Source organism: Manis javanica, chromosome 18, assembly GCF_040802235.1.
Source record: "Manis javanica isolate MJ-LG chromosome 18, MJ_LKY, whole genome shotgun sequence".
Lineage (NCBI taxonomy): Eukaryota > Metazoa > Chordata > Mammalia > Pholidota > Manidae > Manis > Manis javanica.
Window position 1 is genome coordinate 8,675,450 of NC_133173.1, and position 13,129 is coordinate 8,688,578.

General features: G+C 48.4%; 1 protein-coding gene and 1 long non-coding RNA gene across 5 annotated transcripts in view; one reads left to right on the top strand and one right to left on the bottom strand.

Annotated features, from left to right (window-relative positions):
* Positions 1–13,129, bottom strand: part of LOC118968760 (uncharacterized) — a 134,303-nt gene that overhangs the window by 31,731 nt on the left and 89,443 nt on the right. The window contains exon 4 of the long non-coding RNA XR_012127211.1: positions 12,027–12,105. This is a non-coding gene — a long non-coding RNA (uncharacterized lncRNA). The remainder of the gene's footprint in view (positions 1–12,026; positions 12,106–13,129) is intronic.
* ST8SIA2 (ST8 alpha-N-acetyl-neuraminide alpha-2,8-sialyltransferase 2) overlaps positions 1–13,129 on the top strand; it is a 60,441-nt gene that overhangs the window by 16,372 nt on the left and 30,940 nt on the right. The gene's annotated exons all lie outside the window — the stretch shown is intronic.

The window sequence follows — 13,129 nt, forward strand, 5'->3', positions numbered from 1 at the left end:
GGATCTCTAAACAAAGCCACACTTGTCATGAAAATGGGACCAATAAACAGAAATGGGGAGGGAAGAGCAGGCATGAAGTTTCAGAGGCCATCCTCGGGGCAGAGCAGGGCCCGGCGACATCTTGAATTTTAAAGGAGGAAGATTTGGGTGCCCCAGCCCATCAGCTCTTGTCTTCAGCTCCAGGCCTAAGCGGACTCTGCCCGATGCTCTTCCCACAGCCCTTTGCGAGGCTGGCACCCCTTCCCCCATATGTTTAGGGATCCAACCAAATGCCATCTTCTAAAACAGCTCTTCCCTGACCATCCGGAGTGTCCCCTGCTTACAGAGGCTGTAACCCTCCGTCCCTGCTTCTCCTGTTTTCTTAGCATCCCCTAATGCACACAGATGTTTGTGACTCTGTTCCTTTAGCAAGGCATTTCCTGTAGGTGTCTTTTCCTGTGTGGGGTCTTTCTTGGCTGTGTATGTGTGCTTCCTGTCTCCAGATGGAGGTTTTAAGCACCTTCAACCCGGGGACTACCTGACCACATCCCCACTACGACCCCGGTGCCTAGCTCAGGACCTGTCATATAGTAGATGCTCAACAAATGCACATTAGTTGGAACAGAATGATGGGAAGAAAGCAGAAGAATTCAGTCACGGCCTACTCTCTCTTCTCAAAAAAGTTTTAATGAGAACAACACTACAAATAAAATAAAAATAGCATCTGCCGAGCTGTTTCTGTGTATCCATTATGTCTGTTACTCTCTACTGTTTACTCATTGCAAGGAGTGAAGAGGCTCAGTTTTCAATAATCTGCTAGGGAAGGCGGAGAGCTGGGCACCACCCCAAATCCTATGTTCTTTTTTGCTGCCCTTTGCTTTGGCAATATGGGATCAAAGAGTCATTTCTGTGAAGAAAGCGGGGAGGCTGGACCCCTTTCTGCCATCCCGCTGCTGGGTGGTGGGTGGGTTCCGTGCACCCTCTTCCTGTACCTGCCCCACAGCATCTCCCATGCTGAACGTGCCTGCAAAGCCCTTCGTCTGCCAGGATATTTTACAAGAGCAGATGATCTGTCTAGGAAGAAAGGGGTTAAAGCTCCAAACCACTTGTCAGTCCACTGTGATCACATGGAGAAGTTGGCAGGGAAAGAATTCTCTTTGCCTCTGGATTATTCTAAACCTCAGGGAGGGGCAGGCTATCCGCTTTCTTCCTAGTCCTCTCTCCTGGCATTTCTTATGGGGATCCAATGGCAGGAGAAGTGGGGAGCAGGTGAGTCTCTGAGGCAGCTGCTGATACCACACCCTCAATGACACCTTGAGCATTGTCCCCAGAGCACCATCAGAGCCACCAACCCAGACCCTGAAGGCAGACTGGCCTACGACTGATGTCCCAGCAGGCCCTGGCCCACCTGGGAGTCGGGACTGGTGCTCAGGGTAAGAGGAAGAGCAGGGGGTGGGGGCAGCGGCCCCACAGTTAACACCTGAAGACGTGGGGGCAGAGTTCAGAGCCAGAGCTGACTTCTTCTACCTGGCCTACCAGTTGGTGATTCAGTCAACAAGCCCCAGAAAGCAGCCTTGCACCATATCAAAGAACATAGCTCACAAATTTCCTTTTCCAGCACTGTTGTCTCTTAAACATAGCAGGGTGGGTAATGCTCCTGGGTGTTCCTCTTCTGCTTATGGTTGACTTTATTAATAAGCATCTTGACAGTTGTCACTGACAAAGGGCTAGAAACTAGTACCCCCTGTCACTCCCTGCACACCCCCAGGTCCTGCAGCCTTGCTGTACCTGGCAGGGGGTGGGGGTGCTTCTGAGTCAAGGAAGTTCATGCAGAGGGTGACATGAGCTGGGTTTCGCTAGCTCAGTAAGAGTAGATCTTGGGATCTCAAACTCAGATGCCTTCAGGTGCCAGGCAGGTCCCTAACTGAGTGAAACAGCTCAGTGCAAAACAATAGGGAGTGGTGTGGACTATGGGAAAATGTAGCATATTGGTGCCATCCCTACCCCAACCTGAACCACAGCTGCTTCTCAGCTACACCAGTTACCGTGGTACAGTGTCGCTAGATCTGATTGTTCAAAAGAAGCCAGTAGTTAGGATATTTTATAATGATTAGTCCCTTGAGTTTGAAGTATCGGCCTCTGATTTTTAAAAAGTTTAACATATGCAAGTTCCCTGCCCTGCGGTACGAATGTAGGCTAGATGGACCTGGGGCTCTCGGTTCATAAGCTCTGGCTTAAGTAAATGAAAACTAGAATAAGGGGTATTCCTGATGCTCACACGCACAATCCTGGATCTAATGCACACATTCCAGAAGCTACCCTCTGCGTGGTGGAGTTAGCAGGCGGATGTGTGGGAAAGTGGACATGAGGACAGAGACGCCCAGCTCAGAAAACATCTTCTGGGCTGATAAATCTGCACTTTATTTTGAAAGCCATGAGGACCTGAAGGAACCCTGCAGGGTTTCAAGGAGGGAGCGCCACGTCGCACTTTGCGTTTCAGAAAACTGGGTTCTACGCAGGAGGGGTTGGCAGGGCATGGCTCTGGGCCAGACGAGAGGATGGGCAGATAGGGCAAAGCACATAGCAGTGATCTGGGGTGAAAGCCTGGGGCCACGGCCCCCTGCTCTCCGTGGGTGGTAAAAATCTTAAAGGCTGGGTGGGCTTGGAAGGGGGAACCTGGTGAAGGGGACTGGGAACGAGAGATGCCTCCCTGATTCTGAATGAACTAAGTGGGGTGCCATCCCTGAGAGGAGACTGGGAAAGAGCAGGGCTCGGGGCGTGTTCCCATTAGGTTTGAGGTCTGCATGGAGGCAGCCAGGGTGTCCTGTGACTCTGGAGCCAGGAGTGAGGGGCGCCTGAAGGTACATCAGGGAGTCATGGCATATAGATAAGCAATGAAGTTAGGGTTTGGGCAAATGACCTGTGCTTGGAGGCTCTGAGCAACCCCAGTATCTTGGGGGTAGGCAAATGAGGAGGGATTGGGCAGGGTTGGCAGAGATTCGGAGGGAACCTGGAGAAGTTGGCCACCTGATGGAGGAGGAAGGTGTCTGTGGCTAAGGGATATCTTGGGGTCTCGCTCAGTTCATCAGCAGAGCACAGAGAACCCATGGGGGGTAAGTCTCATTCAGAGACCAGGCCACCACATGAGGGTCCCCCTGGGGCTCAGTCCAGCACAGCCCCAAAGCCAATGGACAGACCACATCCAGCTCTCAGCAACATGACGTTCTGCTGTTTAGCTGAGCGTCTTTGCTGAAGAAAGAAAATGCACTAATTTAATCTGCGGCAGACCTCCTCTCGGGACAGGCCCCCCACTCCCCATACTGATGCTGCCGGTGAGATCAGGGGCAGTGGGAATCAGGGTTCTGCCGCTGTCGGCATGCTCCATGCTTTTCCATCCACCGCCCCTTATTTCCCCCTCGGTGGGCTGCACCTTTGAAAGACAGCTTTCCGAGGACAGCTGCTCTCGGGGGCTCAACTGAACCCATACTTAGCAGTGGCTTGCTCTGACCCAGAGGGCAGCAGCCATGCCCGACATTCACGTCTGTCAGGAGCTTCTCACTGTAACCCTGCTACAGGCCCCTGCTTTACAGAGGACGTCAAGACTTAGAGAGCTGTAGAGCTGCAAAGCCAGAACCCATCGGAGCCAGAATGCTCATCCCCTACCTGATGGTCCCAGCTGTCCTCCCTCCAGACGACAGTGACACTCCCTGAGTGGTAACCGCTGGGCAAGGGGGATGTGAACATTTATCCAGGACCAGGCAGGGTGGGGAATGGACACACCAAACACCCAGCAGCAAAGCGACTGCAAAGTCCTCCCCACCCAGTGCCCCCCAGGGGCTTTCTCAGACAAAGGCTGCAGGTGACATTAGTGGGGCTGCTGTGTCTGAATACAGTCTGTCAAGAAGGAACAAAAGAGAGGGAATAAAGGCCGACTTAAGGTAGAGGCCTTTCAAGTCCCAGCGAGGTGGGTTCAAGGGCAAAGCGCAGCACGTTGGGTGGGCGTTCCGCTTCTCTTGCAAGAGCACGGGTTTACCCACACCATGCCCCATGAATGAAATGGGAGGTTTTCAGCTGCCAGCCTCGGCTAAGGCTTGCAGCACTATATTTCCAATACCACAGAAAAGGAGAAAAGACAGCCAAGGTTAGCGCTGTGTCTGCAGCAGGAGGCCAGTAACAGACAATAATGGACACTAAGTAACTGGCCAATGGAGGGGCTATGGTTTGAATGCTTATGTCCCCCCAGATTCACATGTTGGAATCCCAACTCTAGAAGTGGGATCTTTGGGAGGTGATGAGGTCATGAGGGTGGGGCCCTCACATAAGGGGGTTAGTGCCCTTATAAAAGAGACCCTACAGAGCTCCCTCACCCCTTCCACCATGGGAGGACACAGTTAGAAGTCGGCCATCTGTCACCCAGAAGAGGGCCTTTGCCAGACCCCCAAGAGGCTGGAAACCCAACCTTGGACTTCTGGCCTCCAGAACTGGGGGCAGCCAATTTCTATTACCTAATTTATGGTATTAATATTTCAGCAGCACAAACACACTAAAGCAGAAGGATGGAATGAATTTTCATGTAAAATAATTCCTAAGCATAGCTTTTAACGGGTGGATTGCATTTTATCCTTATTGGTGTGGTGCAAATGGAGAATCTAACTTGAATATTTTCCCAATTAGCTCACTATCTCATAACTGTTTGTGGGGTAACCTTTACTTCCTCTTAATCCTCTGGTGCCTCCTAGACAGTATATTAAACCCTTACATGTAGGTTGGGGGCAGGAGGTGCAGGGGTCAGCTTTCTGCAGGCCCAGGAGATTTGGCTACATGCACATGGCAGTTCCCGGTCCCTGCTCTGTCACTTTACTGGGTGACTCTGAGCAAATCACTTAACCTTTCTGGGCCAGTGTGTTCTATTTCTGAAACAGAAAGATAAAAATTAATATGCCACTGATACAATGCCTGGCACATATATGGCTCAAGCAAATAAAGTTATTAATATTTTTCACTGGCCTCTTGGAATATGCATCCTCTTCTTAGGGACGTGTTTTGTTAACCTGTCCAGGGACAGGGATTGTCACCTGGGATGGTGATGGCATCACTCTCAGAGAGTAAATTTTGGTGGGGGGAGAGAGGTTGTTTTGTTTGAAAAAAACACATTCAACATGATCTTGTATTTGAATAGTTTAAAAAAACAAGTATTTTGTAAGAAAAAAATATAGAAAGTAATTTCAGACAAATTCCTGGTGGATGTGAAGATAGAGAAAAACTGAGCTTTTAAATTGGGGGCACCCTCTATCAGGGGCACAGTAAGACTCAAAAAGAGATTTTATGCCATTGTAATTGAAGCCTTAAAGTGTTGAGAGATGATTTACAATAATGGATTTTCTAGCCAGAAGGAATCTTAAAGATGCCCTGAGGAGCCCAGCTCATCTCTTCACTTGGAATAGTTCATCAGGTCTGTTCCCAGTAGCATGTTTCCTCCAGAAGGAGCAGGTCTGTCCAGGGCCACCCCAAGGACAGCCTGGGAAGCCCTGACTTGGGCTTATCCAGGAGGGAGGAAGCCCCGTCCTCAATGGACGGGGTTGGGATAAGATGGGAACCGAGCAATGTCCATTGCAAGGTGGTCATACAAGAGCTCTTTGAAAAGAGGGGTGGGGACGTGAACTAGATTGGAGTGGTACCAGGAGAGGGTTGCAGGGGGAAGCAGAGACAGAAGAACAAAGATGATACTTTAAAGAAGTATACAAAGGCCGGGAAGAGATAGAGAAGTAGCTGCACAGAATACGGAATGAGAGCTGGGTTGTTTATTCAAGATGAGAAAAGCCAATGTATGTATAAACGCTGGAGGGTTTGGGCCAGTGGCAATGGCAGAGTGATTCGAAGCTGGCTCCCGAGCCAGTGTGCGCGTTTCAAACCCTGGTGCCCCTACTTCCCTCTGTGGACCTGGACAAGGTTCTCACCTGCTCTGCCCTTCCATTCCTCTTCATGTAGAAATGGACAATCATTTCTGCCTCACAGGGCTATTGTGGGGCATAAGTGAACTGATACAAAATTTGTACAATAGAGCCCAACATATACTAAGTCCAAGGAAAATATCAGAGTTATTACGCAGCTGAAAGAAAGCTACTGAGTTTATGGAAGAGAGAAGAAAGAGCTGACAGGACAAAGTCTCAAAAGGCAGGAAGGGATGCAGTTGAGAGCAAAGGTGGAGGTACTGGGTCTGGATAAGAGGCCCGCCGGCTCCTCTGGGCTAACAGAGGATGGGAGGAGGCAGAGTCCTGCTATTCTCAACATTCATTGGCCCCTCGTGCTGTCCAGGCACCGTGCTCGACACCGCCGGCAGCAGTCAAGTCAAGTCAACAAGACCGACACGCTTCCATCGTGCGGCTGAGCTTCCAGCGGCAGAGCCAGTGCCCTTGCTGTGTGCATACAGTACTGATGAGAGGAGATGGGGGTGCGGTGGGCCACTGTCGGGGGGCAGGAGAGCCTGTGCTGCCTGAAATGGCCTGGTCAGGGAAGGCCTCTCAGAGAAAAGACATCCAAGCCCAGATTTGAAGGAGTGGAGGGTGAACCATAGATGTATCTGTAGGGAGATATCTTCCAGGGAGAGGGAACAGCCAATGCAAAGGCCCTGGGCCTGGAGCACTCCTGGTTGGTAAGGACAGGTGGGCAGCGGTGGTGGGCATGTGGCCGGCTTTCCCTTCTTCCTCCCCAAGCCTTGCTTCCAGGAGACTGAATCCTCTTCTCTACAGTGGAGGGGTGCCTTCAGCCTTTTTGGCTCAACTATTCATTCAGCAATACTCTCTAGAGCACATTGGATGTGCAGAACATCTACCCCTGGGGCAGCACAGTGCTGAGCAGGACCCAGTCTGTGCTTGGCCCCAGTCTGGGGGCTGGGGTGCAGCCGCAAGCTGGGTGAAGCTGCCGTGGTGGCTGGGCTTAGGGAGCACCTTGCTGCAGGTACCACCAGCACACCAAGGCAGGACAAGGGGCACTGGCTCACCATAAAGCAGGGCCTTCAGAATCGGGGTGGCAGGGACTCAGAATAAGTCTTGTGGTGTGAACAACTTACAGAAGAAGCCTTTTCTGTGACAGCTACACCAGTCCATCTCCAGCTCACCCAACAGCAGAGATATGTATCGCCTCTGAGTGTTAATTACTTTGGTTTCTGGCTTTTTGAGCGATCTGGATTTGGGAACACAGCTTTCTCTTAGAAGTAAGTCTTTGTATATAAAGACTTTTCATTGAAGTCTCCTTTGTAAGATGAGTGCAGATTGAAGGATGGTGTATCCCACATGATTTGGTAATCCCAGTTTATATATCATCTCCAGTCAGTGCATCTGCTTACTCTGAAAGTGTTCTGGTTTGGGTGATAAATTCAGTGTCCCCCACCCTGGTTACAGGTGACAGCTTCATGAAGAGGAAGGATCAGGAATAAGCATCCTGCAAAGTGTCTGGCATCCAAGTGACTTGTGCACTTGCATTTTGATGTGCAGGGGCCTATGGGTACTTTTATTGAAAGACCAGAGAAATTGGCTGGCACATAATCAAAGCCCGAAGTTTTCATAGATGTTATCTGAAGTTCAACAAAGGAAAAAACCAAAAGTGAGCTGGTTCCTTTTTGTACGTGGATGAAAGCTGATGAAGAAGCAAAAGTTTGCTGAAATCGAAGCAAATGGATAAATTGAAGCAAAGTAATATTTAAAGAAAAGGGAGAGACGACGGTAGAGAAAGAGCCGAACAGTCGATGAGGAGAGCTCAGTGGCACAAGAAGAGGGACATCCGTGAGCTTGTGGACTTGACCCTCCCCGTTGGCACGTACAGGGCTGGAGATCTCAGTTGTCATGGAAACACCCCATCAAGGTTGAAACCTACACTGGCCTCTCCAGAGCTCTGTACCAGCATCTGTAAGGCTCAGGAGCTTCTGTCCAATGACAAGACTTGCTCTAAAGGAGAAGTGTTTCAGAGACTTTGAGCACATCAGGAAGTCTGTGAGGTGGGTGGGTAGAACTGGAAGAGAGTGACAAACTCTCCTGATGTGAGTGGGTGACACTGGGAATATATCTAAGTTTGCTACAGATACCATACTAGAAGTATTGCTGGCTGCCTATAAAGCCGAAGCTGTTACGACCTTTGTGGTCACACTGAGTCCTGGGCTGGCAATCTAGAAGTGACTGATGAGTTCCAGCTTTCAGTGAAATTCACTGTCATTCTCGCACTGGTCATGAGCTGGCAGTGCAGGAGTCGTCGTCCTCCCTGTTGGAGCTGTGACTTCAAGAAAGCCCTGCTCACGGGAGCAGAAGCCCACCTCAACCAGGGGATGTCACCAAGGAGAAACATGCAAAGATGTCTCCTATGGATGATGAGGGGTGATTTGCTCTTAACACCCTAAAGCACACGTCAGCCAAATCAGGCTCACAGGCCAGATCCAGCCCGCTGCCTGTTACCATGTGGCCTTCAAGCCAAGAATATTTCTGCATTTTTAAAGAGTTGGAGAAAAACAGAAGACGTGTAACATCAGCATGGAGTGTGTTACATACAGTATGTCATGCACTGTTCTGAAGCTTTGTGTTCATTAGCTTATGAAACTGTTGTAACAACCCTGTGATGTATATACTGTTATTCACCTCATAGATGAGGAAACAAATGGAAGTTCCTAGGTAAGTTAAGCAAATGTCAGAGATCACAGAAATAATGATTAGTTCAGCTGGAATTCAGACCCAGGCGGTCTCGGCACAGAGCCAGGCTCTTAGCCTGCTTCCCCATAGGAAAAGTCCTCCAAAACCATACCGAGGGGAAAGAGAGATTCCGGCCACACACTCCTGAGTTCACCAGGGAGCAGGTAACCGTGCTGCAGAGACCTTGCAAGGGAAGACTTTGTGGAAGAATGAGGCCGCCTTTCTACCACCATGGTAAGGACACTAACTTAGCACCTCAACTGAGCAAAATCTCATCCCCCTCCAAAAAAGAATTACATTATTCTCATCAATAGCCCAATTACCAAAATAGAGATACTCATTTATTATTATTTTATATTTTTAATTTCATCAAGAAGAAATTTGTGGAAATTTGTTGTCCCTCTTGTGGCTTAAGTACCTGCATCTGTGTGAGATCATCAGTTTTTCCTTTTGGCCCACAAAGCCTTAAATATTTATTGTCTGGCCCCTCAAAGGGAAAGTTTGCTGATTCATATCCTTGGAGTTGCTGTGGAACGTCATCGGGAAGGCTGGCTACGTAGATAAGGTTGTGGACTGCAAGGATGCAGTAACCCCTAGATCTTAGAGTTTAGAAAATATGACCTTGAACTTCAGGTCTCCTGATGACCCCAGCTCTTAACGTTACTCCTGACCAGCTGGTGAATGGGTTCAAGTCCTTCATCAAGGACTACCCGGTGGGGTCTACTGCAGATGTCTTAGACCAGGATGACTGGGAAGCTTGGAGAAGTTCTCCACTAGTGCAGGTGGTAACCAGGTGGCACGGGATGGTCTCATGGTGACCAGCCCACAACGATTTACCAGGCTTATGGGCAAGAACTCATGTGATTGCCTCATGTTCAGAATGAATCCGACTCTGTGATACTCTTTTCAGGAGTGCAAACAAGCCCAGTCTGAGGAATGGGCTGCTATGTTTCCCTCTGTGCTAGGGCAACGGAAGATACTTGCATTGCTAGCCTCGTGGTGAGGATCTGCCCTGGATCAACCAAGCCTGGGTCTCTTGCCATCTGAGCTCTTGGCCAAGTACACCCAGCTCCATGGAGGAGAAGATGGATAGCAAAGCTCAACTTGCCAGCAACAAATTCAGGAAGCTCTTGGCCAAGTAAGCCCTGGGCAGGCTGAGACCCTGAGCCACTCAAGCACTGCTCAGTTGGTGGGACCTGTGTGCCCTTTCTAATCACAGGTGCTCAAGGGTCCAGATACAGACACTTTGGAGGCCCTTCCTTCTCTTGTCTCTGTGATGTCTCTGCCTCCATAGAACTGCCACATCAAAAGCCAAGCTCCCGACATACGCTGCTACATGGATGAACCTGGAAAATATCTGCAAGGGTGTAGTCTTTTCCTACATATATATAACAATAACAATATGATGCACAGCAGTAATAGTAGTATAGCTCTGTTCAGGTTCCCAGACCCAATTCCATGTGTGTAAGTATGTGGGAGGGGGGTCTTCCCACACATACTAACGCCAGGCAATTCTCAAATACAGGCAGGGTGTCCAAGAACTCAGCTCGATTCTGATGCTATCTGCCCAGAAACAGCACCAGATGCCCCAGGTTAGGGGCTCCGTCCTACAAAACGGCCCTCCACCCCACTCCAGACGGCTGTCGCAAACCCCAGGCTGCTTGCTACCTGTGCTTCTGACCTACCGGCTACAGATTGGAGGTTCCCACGACCTCCCCCCTTAGGTTAGATTAATTTGCTAGAGCAGCTCGTGGAACTCAGGAAAGCACTTGGGTTCACCAGTTTCCTAAAGGATACAAGTTAACAGCTAGATGAAGAGAAACACAGGGCAAGGTCCCAAATAAGAGAGCTTGTCCTTACGGCGTTTGGGGCCTGGCTTGGGGGCATGTGGGGGAATTCTGGTTCCCCACACTTAGAAGCCCTCTCCCCACAACAGAGAAACAGGATCCAGCTGAGCCGAGCAGAGAGCAACAAGCTCTTCTCAGGGATTTTGGGGAGGGCTTCATTGCATGTTCATGATCGACTAAATTATTTGCCATTGGCTGATTCAACCTCCAGCCCCTGCCCTTGGGTAGGCGTCCAAAAGTCTCTTATTAACATGGAAAAACACCCATTTCACTTTTAAGACTCTGCAGTGTTTTCAGGAACTGTGGATGAAGACCAAATATACCTGGGAAATATATATTTGATCATATGAATGACCAAATATGTATTTCTTATGACTCATTATATCTCAGTGTTGTACTAGAAAAAAGCCAGACATAAAGGACAAGTATTGTATGATTCCACTTTATATAAAATACTTGAATAGGCAAATTCACAGAGACAGAAAATAGAATAGAGGTTACCAGGACAGGGGTAAGAGGGTTTGGGGAGTTATTATTTAATGAGTTAGTAAGAGTTTCTGTATGAGGTGATAAAAATCTGGAGATAAAGAATGTTGATGGCTACACAACATTGTGAATATACCTATGCCACTTCAAAAGGGTTCAAATGGAAATTTTGTCATATGTATTTTACTACAATTAAAAAGAAATCTACCCTTGAACTCTACTGGGAGCCCCAGCACTGTTCATGTGACTGACCCCAATAAATCATCCCTTTCCTTATCTTTTGCTCTCAGCAAGTGTATATGAAGCCACATGCTTATAGTGTGTCCCTTGAGTGTCCACAGGCAGGAACCCAGTTGTTTTGAACACAAATTTTTAAAAAAAGCATTTGGTACCCTCCCAAAATTATAGAGGAAGAACTATCTGCAAATTCATGAATTGTGCTTTAATTTCTATCCTCAAGACTAGTCAAATGTTTAAGTTGGGTCCGACTCTTAAATAAAGCTTTCAGCTCCTGAAAATTAATTGACTAAGCCTGACTCCCCATTGGAAAACCAAGAACATGGGAGATTCTAACACAGCTATGAGACCCCAACATGCTAGACATTACCTTACCTGTAAACAACTGGGCTTGGATGAAGAGGCTAATCAGAAATACAATTTTCAGGTTTGCTAACTGCTTAACACTAAAAAGAGATCCAACTTCGCATGGTGTCTTTTTTTTTAACATACCGTTTTTATTTATTGTCTTAGTTTACTGTCTTTTACTCTACTTAGAGGGAGTATCGTGTCAGTAGTGAAAAGGAAATTGACACCCTAAAATGTACAGCTTCAAAGCAGTCCACCTCTATCATCACAGTAGCTGAGCATACTTAGCAGGGTCAAATGGAGAATGGTTATTACTAATATTACACCTTGTTTTATGGAGTTCTTTATACTGTGCAAAATGTTTTCCCGTACATGTTCTCATTTGGATGCTCTAAGCACCTTTGTTTCTATGATTTCAGCACATTGTAAACTATCTTTAGTAAATTTTTCTCACCTGATTATCTTCTTCTGTCGCTCAACCAAGCAGGTATCAGCATTCCCCCATCACAAGGAATGTAAGTTGGAGGCAAAACCTAATTAGAAAAAAAAACCTGTCAATTCATGGGGTTCATTTGGAGCCAAACATCACCCACAGTCTGAGTTTCCATGAGGGATGGTCTGTCCCGTGCCATGAGTGTCTGACGGGTAAAACTGTCTTATGCAGGAACATAGGCGCGCAAACTGCAAGGAGGACTTTGGAAGAATAGTCCCACTTACCACTGAAATTAAAGCTGCTTCCCTGAGCCCCTGTTGGGCAAGGCATGGTGGAGGGCTGAGAAGGTGAACAGGACAGCGTCCTCCCCTCCCCATTTTAATACAGGTCTTACTGCTATTTAGGTATGGTCAGACTAACAGGTAAGGGAACGACTGCCACTGAGAAGACAGTTTGTCATGCTCCTGGATCCCGAGAGGAGGGGAAACTCCACACCATGCAGGGCCACGTGGAGAACTACCAGACCACTCAGGAGGCACAGAGAGAGGCAGAAACTGTGGACAAGAGCCTTTATTGTGCTTTCCTTGGGAAGGAAGAGCCTTTATTGTGCTTTCCGTGAGGCGGGCCAGTTAGGCTGAAGATAGCTTGGTTTGAGTAATTCCAGCCCACTCTGGGACATAGGACTGTCCCTGGTTGTCTAGTACAGCTGGCTCTGGGCTGCTGAGGGCAGAGGATAGCGGCCCAGAATATGAGAGCCAGTAAAGGTGGTGATGGGAATGAGGCCTTCGATTGGTTGGTTTGCATTTGAAGGGGCTTTTCCTGTGAGTTGCTTACTACCTCTAGGAATTGGCTAACTCTGGGAGGGGCAGGCCCCCAGAGCCAGCAGGGCCTCTGATGTCAAAACATCAGAATAGAAAAAATAAAGGACATGGTTAAGACATACCTTCCATGGGGCTTATGGGCTACTTCTGAGGCTTATGGGCTACTGTGGTGAGTGGCCAAGGTAGCTGAAACCAGTACCAACTCTCTGGGCCATGGGTCCCTCAACTATAAGAGGAGTTTAGACTATGTACATAAGATTTCTTTAAAGCTCCCATCTGTGATTCCATGAAATAATTACATAC